The sequence below is a fragment of the Dendropsophus ebraccatus genome, unplaced genomic scaffold, assembly GCF_027789765.1.
Source record: "Dendropsophus ebraccatus isolate aDenEbr1 unplaced genomic scaffold, aDenEbr1.pat pat_scaffold_1443_ctg1, whole genome shotgun sequence".
In the NCBI taxonomy this organism is placed as follows: Eukaryota; Metazoa; Chordata; class Amphibia; order Anura; family Hylidae; genus Dendropsophus; species Dendropsophus ebraccatus.
In genome coordinates, this window is record NW_027208864.1 from 33,155 (window position 1) to 43,086 (window position 9,932).

The 9,932-nt window shown below is 44.4% G+C and overlaps 1 pseudogene; it reads left to right on the forward strand.

Annotated features, from left to right (window-relative positions):
* The first annotated feature begins 46 nt into the window (after nucleotides 1-46).
* On the forward strand, nucleotides 47-7,039 carry LOC138775269 (zinc finger protein 821-like; annotated as a pseudogene).
* Nucleotides 7,040-9,932: the final 2,893 nt, after the last annotated feature.

The window sequence follows — 9,932 nt, forward strand, 5'->3', positions numbered from 1 at the left end:
CCCATGTCTCCCTCTCCACCACCTCCATGGTCACATGACCGCATGACGTCATCAGAGGGCCTCTCTCCCTCTAGCAGCTCCAGCGTTCACCGTCTGCCTGGACCGGGACACACCCGGACACCGGAGCCGGGGCGGCTTCCGGGGATCATGCATGTGAGTATGGGGGATGACAGAGCGCCGGAGCAGCCTGCCGGTCACAATACCCGGCTGTACCGCTGGAAGGGGATGAACATCTCTGTGAATGCAGCAGGCTCTGGAGAGATGCACGGTGCGGGGTGCCCTCTGGTGACTGTGGAGCCCTGCACCATGCATGTTCTATACACGACCTGCAACTATGGGGCTGCAAGGCCAGGCTGATGTGCTGCTGGGTCACTCTCAGGCTTTACATTCAGGTTACAGCAGTTATATGCACAATCTCATTCATTCTACGTGGTTGTCATAATATTAGATCTGCCATTGTGATGTATGGAGATCAGATTTCTAATTGTTCCATATATTATTTAGGTGGGGAACCCCTGATCCTGAGAAATGGGGGGGGGGGGGGGCATGTGTGATCACTCCCAATTGAAGTAGTAGTCTAGTCTTGAACAGGTATTCCCTTTCTACATGATAACTGATGTGATAAGTAAGGAGCTGTCAGTCAGAAGAGAAGAAAGCATTGGGGTGAGAGACATCTCATTGACACACATGCACTTCCATATATTTGTGTCTATTGGAAAAAGCAGAAACCGTGCCACGGCTCTAGACTTATTCTCTGCAACGTCCACTCGTGGATATGAAAATCCCATTCTAAGGCAATGACATGATGGCGGTTCCTATATAACTGAAGCTTACGGGGAGGTCTGCAGGTTTTCTAGAGTAGATCTCATTCACTAATCCTGTCCTGAGCCAAGAAGGCACACTAAGGACCATCATTGCTGATCTCTATCGGTATCTGACATTGATTGGCAGCCCTTGTCTTATCCTCAATACCGCCATGATGCATTTAAAGGGAATGTACCATCAGGCCCGGGTTTAAGTACTGAGGCGGACCAACCCACCCCCAGTGGGAGGAACCCCCAGCCCCTCTATGACGCAGCTCCATTAGAATCAATGGAGCTGTATCATAGAGGGGCGAGGGTTTCCTTCCACTGGGGGTGGGTCAGCCCAGGCCTGATGGTACATTCACTTTAAGTACTGGAGGCAGACCAACCCACCCCCAGTGGGAGGAACCCCCTGCCTCTCTATGACGCAGCTCCATTAAAATCAATGGAGCCATATTATAGAGGGGGGGGGTCTCTCCCACTAGGGGTTGGTTGGCCCGCCTCCAGTACTTCAGCTCAGGCCTGATGGTACATTCACTTTAAGTATTTAATATTCTGGTACTTTTTGTTGTGGAGAACACTGTGACAATATGGGTGCCTTTGTACTACAGATGTGCTGGAGCACAAGGTACTGACACATCTCCCGTGCTTCAACCAACCAACTTTGCTTTTTAAAGATGGCGGTTAGTTAGCAGTACTCAGTACATATTCTCTATGGCAGCAGGATCGTGGGTAGCAAAAGATACTAGAGAACAGTTCTAGAGTGAATAAATTGGCCTTAGCAGCCAATATAATTGCAGATTCTGATCTTCCAAAGAGCTGCTAAAATCTGGTCCTGTCTATACATATTTCCAATGCAGTTTCGGGTGCTGAATATACAATGTTCTTCTTCTTTCTTCTTTTTTTTTTTTTTTTTTTTTTTTTTTGTCTTAAGCTTTAACCGTTACTTTTCCTCCTCTCCATTTCAGAGCTGCTCTGTGTAGAGGGACAGCGTGGATGTAGCTAGTTCTCATAAGATGTCCCGGAGGAAACAGACAACTCCAAATAAAGTACATTGTGAGTACTCTCCTGTTCTGAGTAATGACAAACACATATTCGGTGGGTTAGCAAGAAGTAGCAGACAGACAGAAGGAAGTATGTCTGCAGGCTTCATTTGTGAAAGTCATTGCTAAACAAGCATCCTATATTGGGGACAAAGATGCTAATTCAGCATTATCACGTGATGTGCATTTCAGTTTGTTTTCAGTGTAGAATTAGATATCTTTTATCTGATTAAGATGTTTAGCAGCGTCAGCAGAAGTGGTCTTTTTCATCATTTGCTTGCAAACAACGTTAGCATGCACAGGCTAAATGGGGATGTTATTTCAAGTGGAATTCCTTCTAGACTTTACATTGTCAGCAGCAGAAATCTAAAGTCTATGAGTGACTTAGTATTTCCAGGGCAAGCCATACCTTGGGATGTGTGTAATGGAGTTTTCTTTCCCTCCTTAGGGGAGAACATGTTTGCCGGATTGGAGAAACAAGCTTGTGAAGCAATGATGAAGACTAAGATTGTAAAACAGGAAGTGTCTGAGATGGAGCCGAATGACCAGAGTAGCAGTGAGTCGGGTGTAATGTGTTGGGGGCTGGCTGTGATCTAGATAGTTTTATATATCATGCTTTTTTGTGGTGATCAGTTCTTCTCTCTGACAAGGCAGTGACTGAAGATGAAATTGTTTGAATGCCTCTCCCTGCAAAGAAATCCTCATAATCCCACTCATCAGAACTATATACAGTGGTACCTCTGTTCTCAAACGTAATTGGTTCAGGAAGGCAGTTTGAGAACCATACAATGTCTTCCCTTATGGTGCGTTTACACAGGCAGATTTATTTTGGAAGCCAAAGTCAGGAATGGACTTGAAAAGACAGGGAATCTCAGTCTTTTCTTTATGACCTGTTCCTTGTTTATAGTCTGTTCCTGGCTTTGGCTTCAAAAATCTGTCAGATAAATCTCTCAGTGTAAACGCACCATTAGGAAATAATGTAAATGTGTTTAATTGGTTCCAGCACCAAACAATAATTAACTATAGTATAATTTATTACATTTAAAAGTGCCCAGTGTAATCACTACAGTACAGAGCAGCTCTATACAGTACAGTGCATTATACACAAGAAACTTAAACAAAACCAACAATTATAGTACAGTAGTCACGAACTCCTCACTCATCTTTACTGTATAGTGCCCCCTACCCGCCCTAGCACTGTAACTGATGGGAGATGGTGGAGCTCCAACTGTACTACTACTGTACTGTACTCCAGGATTCTTATACAGTACTGTACTGTATGTGAAGCCTCTCCAGTGCTAAACTCACCAGGTACAACCTATGATCCACACAAAAACTTTGGGATACAGAGCAAAGTTCAAATTCTGAACTTTACTTCAGGATAAATATTCGTTTAAATACCAAACAGTTCAAATTCTTCTAAACCCTGAAGTATTACTGTACTTCAAGACTGATAGCCAAAAAAGTGAGAACCGAGCAAGTGTTGGAGAAGGTTTTCTGTGTCCATTATGGTCTATGCACAGAGGAGAAAAGGCAGCCCTGCACAGCACATCATCCTGCAATCTTACCTCACCCAGTCACAGGCCAGCACTAAGCAATCTGACCTGTGAATCCAGCGTCTTATGTGCCCAGTCTACAATCAGCAGAGCTGTTTGTCTGGTCTTCTTGCTCACTCATCCCCCTCAGTCCCTCCCCAGTTTATAATGGACACAACCAACCCGTCTTCACTTTGCTCCTCTGTAATATAGATGACTTTGCCTGATAATGAACAGATAAAAAGTGAGGGGAGCTGGGAAACAGCTTTATGAGTACAGAAAGAGGCTTTTTTTGTCTAACAAAACCTATTTACAGTTTCTTAAAATCACTTGAACTATTGATTTCTCTGCAAAAATATTTTAAATGACAGTTACACTTGGTGGTACTGTTAGTGCATTATTGCCTCTTCTGCAATGTAAATCTTCTAATTCTAGGTGACAGTGATGAGGATACTACAATCGATGAGCTGTCATCTCCAGCCTCTGAAGACGACAACACCGAGAAAGAGATAGGAGAGCCTGGTGGGAAGCAGGGAAGATGAGGAAACGGGCAGACGTATCTATGGTAAGCATGGAACGGCAAAGGATATTTTATTGAGGATGAAACACTGGCCTACTAAATCTAGGATTTGAGGTCTTGAAAATAAGGAATCTTGATTATTCTGTCAAAATGTGAGTGGCCAGTCACACGTGTGTACTGGCGCCCCATTTACTGTGTATAAAAAATAGGATGGTCTTCAGCTTTCCACTACATTCACTGGCAACCCCCCATAGACAATGGATGTGAGGCAGTGCACACGCAAGACACTGCTCCTTCCAATCTCCAAGACTAGAGAGCACATTTTTGATACTGGAGGATATGATCATAAGGGAAAATGATCGGGACAGCCCCTTTAAAGTGATATTCTTCACCCCTCTTTTCATATAAGTTCTCACCACCATTCTTAAGCTTATATGTGGGACATTTCATATCTTACGGTAGAAAATATTGTTTGGTGGTCTCTCTCCTCAAAATGCATGTTGTTGTGTGGACAGTGCTGTATGGGTGGGGCTTCACGGGTGTCGTGCTCCATATGCCAGCCTATATTGGCACTGTAGGCCCCGTCCCCTCTGTTACTCAAAAGGGGGTGGGGACTAGGGCTATAGGTCGGCCCATTTTTGATGAACGCTACAGTGAGGAGGCAAGGCCATGGGGCACGAGACTGTGAAGCCCCACCCATAAGACACTGTCCACCAAAAATAACATGCATTTTCTAGGGAAGAGACCACCAAGAAAGCCTTTTATAAGCATATGGAAAGGGGGTGACAATATCACTTTAACTGTAGACCTATGTTGAGGCGTTTTGACAGACCTGTAAAAAGTAAAAGGCAATATTGATACATTTTTAATAAGCAAAGAATACTTGGTCTTAATAGATAATATACATTACTCAAAGTAATTAAAAGCTAACTACTAAGGTTGTATGCAACTATGCATGGTCCTGGGGTAAAGTGTGATGGAAGCTGCTTTACCCATTCGAAGTATGCTCTTCTATTCAGTCTTGAGGGAATATACCAGCTAGAGAAGCAGGCCTAGTGTCAAAAACATTCCACAAGATTTTTGTGAATCTTTCTTTTTTTGATAGGTTGCTGAGTCCCTTGACAGTAACCTGGATTCTACACTTTTTATTTTGCCCACTTTGTCAATTGGACTGTGAGAGCCATGAGCAGCTGATCACTCATGTATATCAGTAGGTGACAAACAGTCTTAGTGCTCCCATTTATCACAACAGTGACCTCATATAATGGTGTTGAGTTTTTTGGGGCCCAAGAAAGGTGATTTACATCACTGAGGATCAGGGGAGCCCAAAACAAACCATTTCTTTTCTCATAATTATGTTGTCTTTTCTTTAGCACACGGCTGCTGTGGTGAGCGCAAAAAGCTATCTGTGTCCGGGTGTGTGTCCGTGCCCTTAGCTCCCCGGGATCCCTTGGAAGGACATCTTCTCATACATTCAGAAGATCAGCTTTCCAACTGTGCTGTATGTGGTGCTCAGTTTTCTAGCCATGACACCTTCAACAGGTAAGGACTATATTAATTTAAAAAAAAAATTTTAGGTCCCTACAGAGGTTGTCCAGGATTAGAAGGACATATACTCCTCCTATGTATGTGCTCAGCCTTACAACCCAGCCCCATAAATGTAATTTGGGCTGAGCTAAAATAAGCTAAAAAAGGAGATACCTTTTCTCTTACTACTCTCTCTAATACCAATTGAATATAGTAGTAGTTTCTGTAATAGAAATTTGGCTCTGAAATATTTTTAAGGTGTTGCATTACTGAGATCAAAACCAGAAACTAAAACTTAATTGAGACTATCTAGGCCAGACCAGGAACCCCTAACTGCTCCTAATGGACCCCTTATAATAGGGCCAGAGGTCAGGCTGATGAATGGGCTGATTGCATCTTTTGTGCAGGCATCTAATCATGAGTAGTTGCCTTTAAAAAGGCTGCACAAATGATTGAGACTTGTAAAGGCTCTGTAAATAAGGCACTTATCCTGCTGATCGGGCACTCGTTTCCTGCACATCGGGACGTTTATATAGGCCTGTAGAAAGGGTATGTCCACACTACGAAATCCCAGCGGACTAACCCGACGTGGATTCCGCAGCTCGTGGCCACTCGTGAACCCGCTCATTCTTCAGGCGGAGTCTGCAAACCATAGAATGACGCTTATGGGACCAGCAGAGATGCAGTAGGCTGCGAGCTGCGGAATCCGCGGCAGGTCATCGCCGGCATTCAGTATTGTGGACTATCCTCACAGTGAAAGGAGACCATCCTGGTTACTGAATATACATGCTCTCGTGTAAGTCCAGCACAGTTGCTCACTGCAGAAGCTTGTATCACACAGCAAAACACATGAAATGTGGTATGAGATTTTTTTTTTTCAATGAAATCTTTCCAATGCATTTTTTTTAGCAACCAGAGCTCGATGGAATAACTTCTAAAAGATCTGCTTTTTTTTCTAGTGAAAAGCTACCAGATGTATTGTCCACAGAAAGCTGGGAGCAGGACAACAAACCCCCAGCAATATGGACTTCAATGCTTTTATCCTGCTGGAGTGTTACTTGTGTGCAATAACTGTGTAGCTTACAGGAGATGATGGCAAACCAGACCCCCGCAGTGCGCAAGTGGGCCAATCGTAGACAGAATGAGCCTGTGGAGGCAAGAATGCAACGGCTGGAACGAGAGCGTACTGCCAAAAAGAGCAGAAGAGACAGCGAGACACCTGAGGAACGAGAGTTGAGACGGATGAGGGACAGAGAAGCTAAGAGACAGCAGAGAATGCAGGAGACCGATGAGCAAAGAGCAAGGCGCTTGCAGCGCGATCGTGAGGCAATGCGCTTAAAACGGGCCAATGAGACACCAGAGAAACGGCAAGCACGACTCGTTCGTGAACGAGAAGCTAAACGATTAAAACGACGACTGGAAAAGATGGACATGATGCTCCGGGCACAGTTTGGGCAGGACCCATCAGCAATGGCAGCATGGCTGCAGAAATGAACTTCTTTCAGCTCCAGTAGGGAATAATGAGCTGGAACAGCAGATTCTTGGGAAGATTGCACTAGATGATCAGAGCAATGGGTCTGTGCACTGACCGGTTATTGGGTTGTGGTTTATTACAGGGCACGATATAACTCTGTTAGAATGTGATACACATTAATCATATTTTTCTCTATACCTCTACTGGGTCTCTCCAGAGCTGAGAAGCCCCCTTCTCCCTCCTTGGGTGCTCTGTGTCAAAATCCATTGCTCAGGATTACAAAGTGGCTGGAGGGAAATGTCTACATTTGTAGTGTGGATATTGTAATTCGTATAAAAGGACTATTTGTGCAGGGTCCACGTCTGTGGACTCCACTGTACTGAAAGAGCTGAAAATCTCCTCGACCAGCACAGTCCTGAGACTGTGTTATACAGGGTATGAAATCACATTTTGCTCACATAGCTTCTCTAAACTCTGAACAGCAAGTGAGCTGTATGTGTGTAGGTAGTCTTATTATGTATGTATGACAGAGTATTGCAGCAGCATCTGTGTTAACTGTGTACCAAGCTGTGTAATGTGGAGCCAATAAATTATTTAATATTGGATTGTGACTGCTCTCGTGACTTGGGCATATCCTTTTTATTTTAATAGAGAATTGGGAGTGAAGTAAGTTATGTAAGTTGGTCTTTTTTTTTTTTTTTTTTAAATATTGGTAAAGCACCTACCTTTCATTGGACTCTTTAGGAGCAGCCATTAGCAGATTTGAGGCTACAGTTTAAGGGAACTAGTGTAGCACAAATTCAGGTCAAGATCAGATGGTCCCTACGATGTGTAGATTTATTAAAGCAATTGTCTTGATTAGCACATGAATGAACCTTCAAGACCCTCCACTATGAGCTAAACACTTGCTCAAAAATGCAATTTGTGAAACCAAAGCCACAAAGTGATTAATGGAAGACGCATATGAAGGAATTACTAAAGCTGCATTCAGGGTGTCCATAGATTTTGCAGACCTACGGATGGTGAATGCATGCAATGGATTGTCTCCCTGCCCGGCAAGATCATATCTTGCGGCAGGGGAGAAACTCTTTGATTTACCACGGCTATGATATTACAGTGCTGCAGTGATTCAAAGAGTTTTCCTGCTACGGCATTATATTGATACATCATTCCGGGCAGGGAAACAATCCATTGCAAGCATTCGCCAGATAGGTCCATGTGACTGCAGCCTAAGAATCACATTTTAAACACGTTCAGTATTACCAAAATGTTGGCACTTTTTTTTCTGAACACTGGAGATTTACATTACAAGAAAGATTTCGATTATACTAGAGATTTAGACAAACGAAGCAAAGCATTTTGCTTGGCACTTGACTTATAAGCCAGATGCCTTTGATCCCTGTGCTGCTCCACCTGGGTGCCTGGAAAAGCTGGATCCAGTCCTGGGAAACTTCTCCCAGTTTCCCAGGACTGAATCCAGCTTTTCCAGGCATCTAGAGTGGTACAGAGATCAAAGGCAGCTGGCGTATAAGCTGAGGCCGAGCAAACGAAGCATGTTGCTTTGTTTGCAATGGAAATTCGCTCATCTCTACTGAACACCTTTTTGAAATAAAATAGCCCTTTGAGGGGAAAAAAAAAAACTTAAGGCTGGCTTTACACTGCCTTAAAATCTTGCAAAAAATGCCTATAAAAACACCACTTTTTTTTTTTTCTTTTCAATACAGCGTGGCGCATATTTATACAGTTTCCCCACTCCCGCATCACATTAGTTTGACATAGTTTCAGGATAATATAAGCACTTCATTATCTCTGCATATCTGCTCATCAGCCGGCTGCCTTCTGACTGACTGCCACTCCGTGCAGCTCTACCCCAGGTGCTGGGAAAAGCTGGATCCAGTCCTGGGAGAATGCAGAGATAACAAATGCTTTGCTTGTTATTACTGTAAATTATTCATGTCTAATCATAATGATCCATGATGCCAGGAGTTCCTGACTTCAGTCTGTAGCTTCCGTGATTCATAGGGGCCTATTCCACGGGAGCGATAATCGGCCCGATTCGGCCGATTATCGCTCGGTGGAATAGAGAAAACGATCAGCCGATGATCATGTCATTAGCTGATCGTTTATTTAGGGCCAGACCTAAAATCCTCAGTCCCCCAGCGCGCATCGCTAAGGTGGAATAGCGGTGTGCGGCAGGCAACCGTCGATTTCAGAAGCGCAGCATACATTACCTGGCAGGACTTCTCCTCCGCTCCGTCTTCCTCCCCGGGTCCCACTGCACAGCATCAGCAGCTCCGGAGCAGCCTGACTGAGCAGAGTCAGAGACCGCTCAGCAATCATAGGCCATGACCGCCGCGGCCAGTGATTGGCTGAGCGGTCTGACAGCTCACTCAGTCCTCTCCGGAGCTGTGATGCTTTGCCGCGGGACCCGGGGAGGAAGACGGAGCGGCGGAGAAGTCCTGCCAGTAACGTATGGTGCAAGGGCTGCAAGGACATCGGTAACAATGTCCCTGCAGCCCTTGCTCAACGATTATCGGGCCGCGGAATAGGCCCAGTAAAACTGTGGGGGGGGGGGGGTTGGGGGTGGACCATGAACGCAGACGTATCGAAATGTTGGCACCTGAAAACACACAAATGAGAGTGATAAAACAAGCTCTATTTATAGACTAGTTATGGAAATAGCAATACTACCACAAGGAGTTTTTGCAGCCAAAGCCAAGAACAGACTATAAACAGAGAACAGTTCATAAAGGGAGGACTGTGATCTTCCCCATCAAAATCCAATTCTTGGCTTTGGCTTAAACAAAATCCGTCAGATAATCTGTGTGTGTAAAACTAATGTTGCGTTTACACAGACGATTTATCTGACAGATCTTTTGAAGCCAAAACCAGGAACAGGCTATAAACAGGGATCAGGTCATGAGGGAAAGACTGGGATTCTCCTCTTTTCAAATCCATTCCTGGCTTTGGCTTCCAAAATCTGTCAGATAAATCTTTCTGTGTAAACGCACTTTATGGTGTGTTTACACA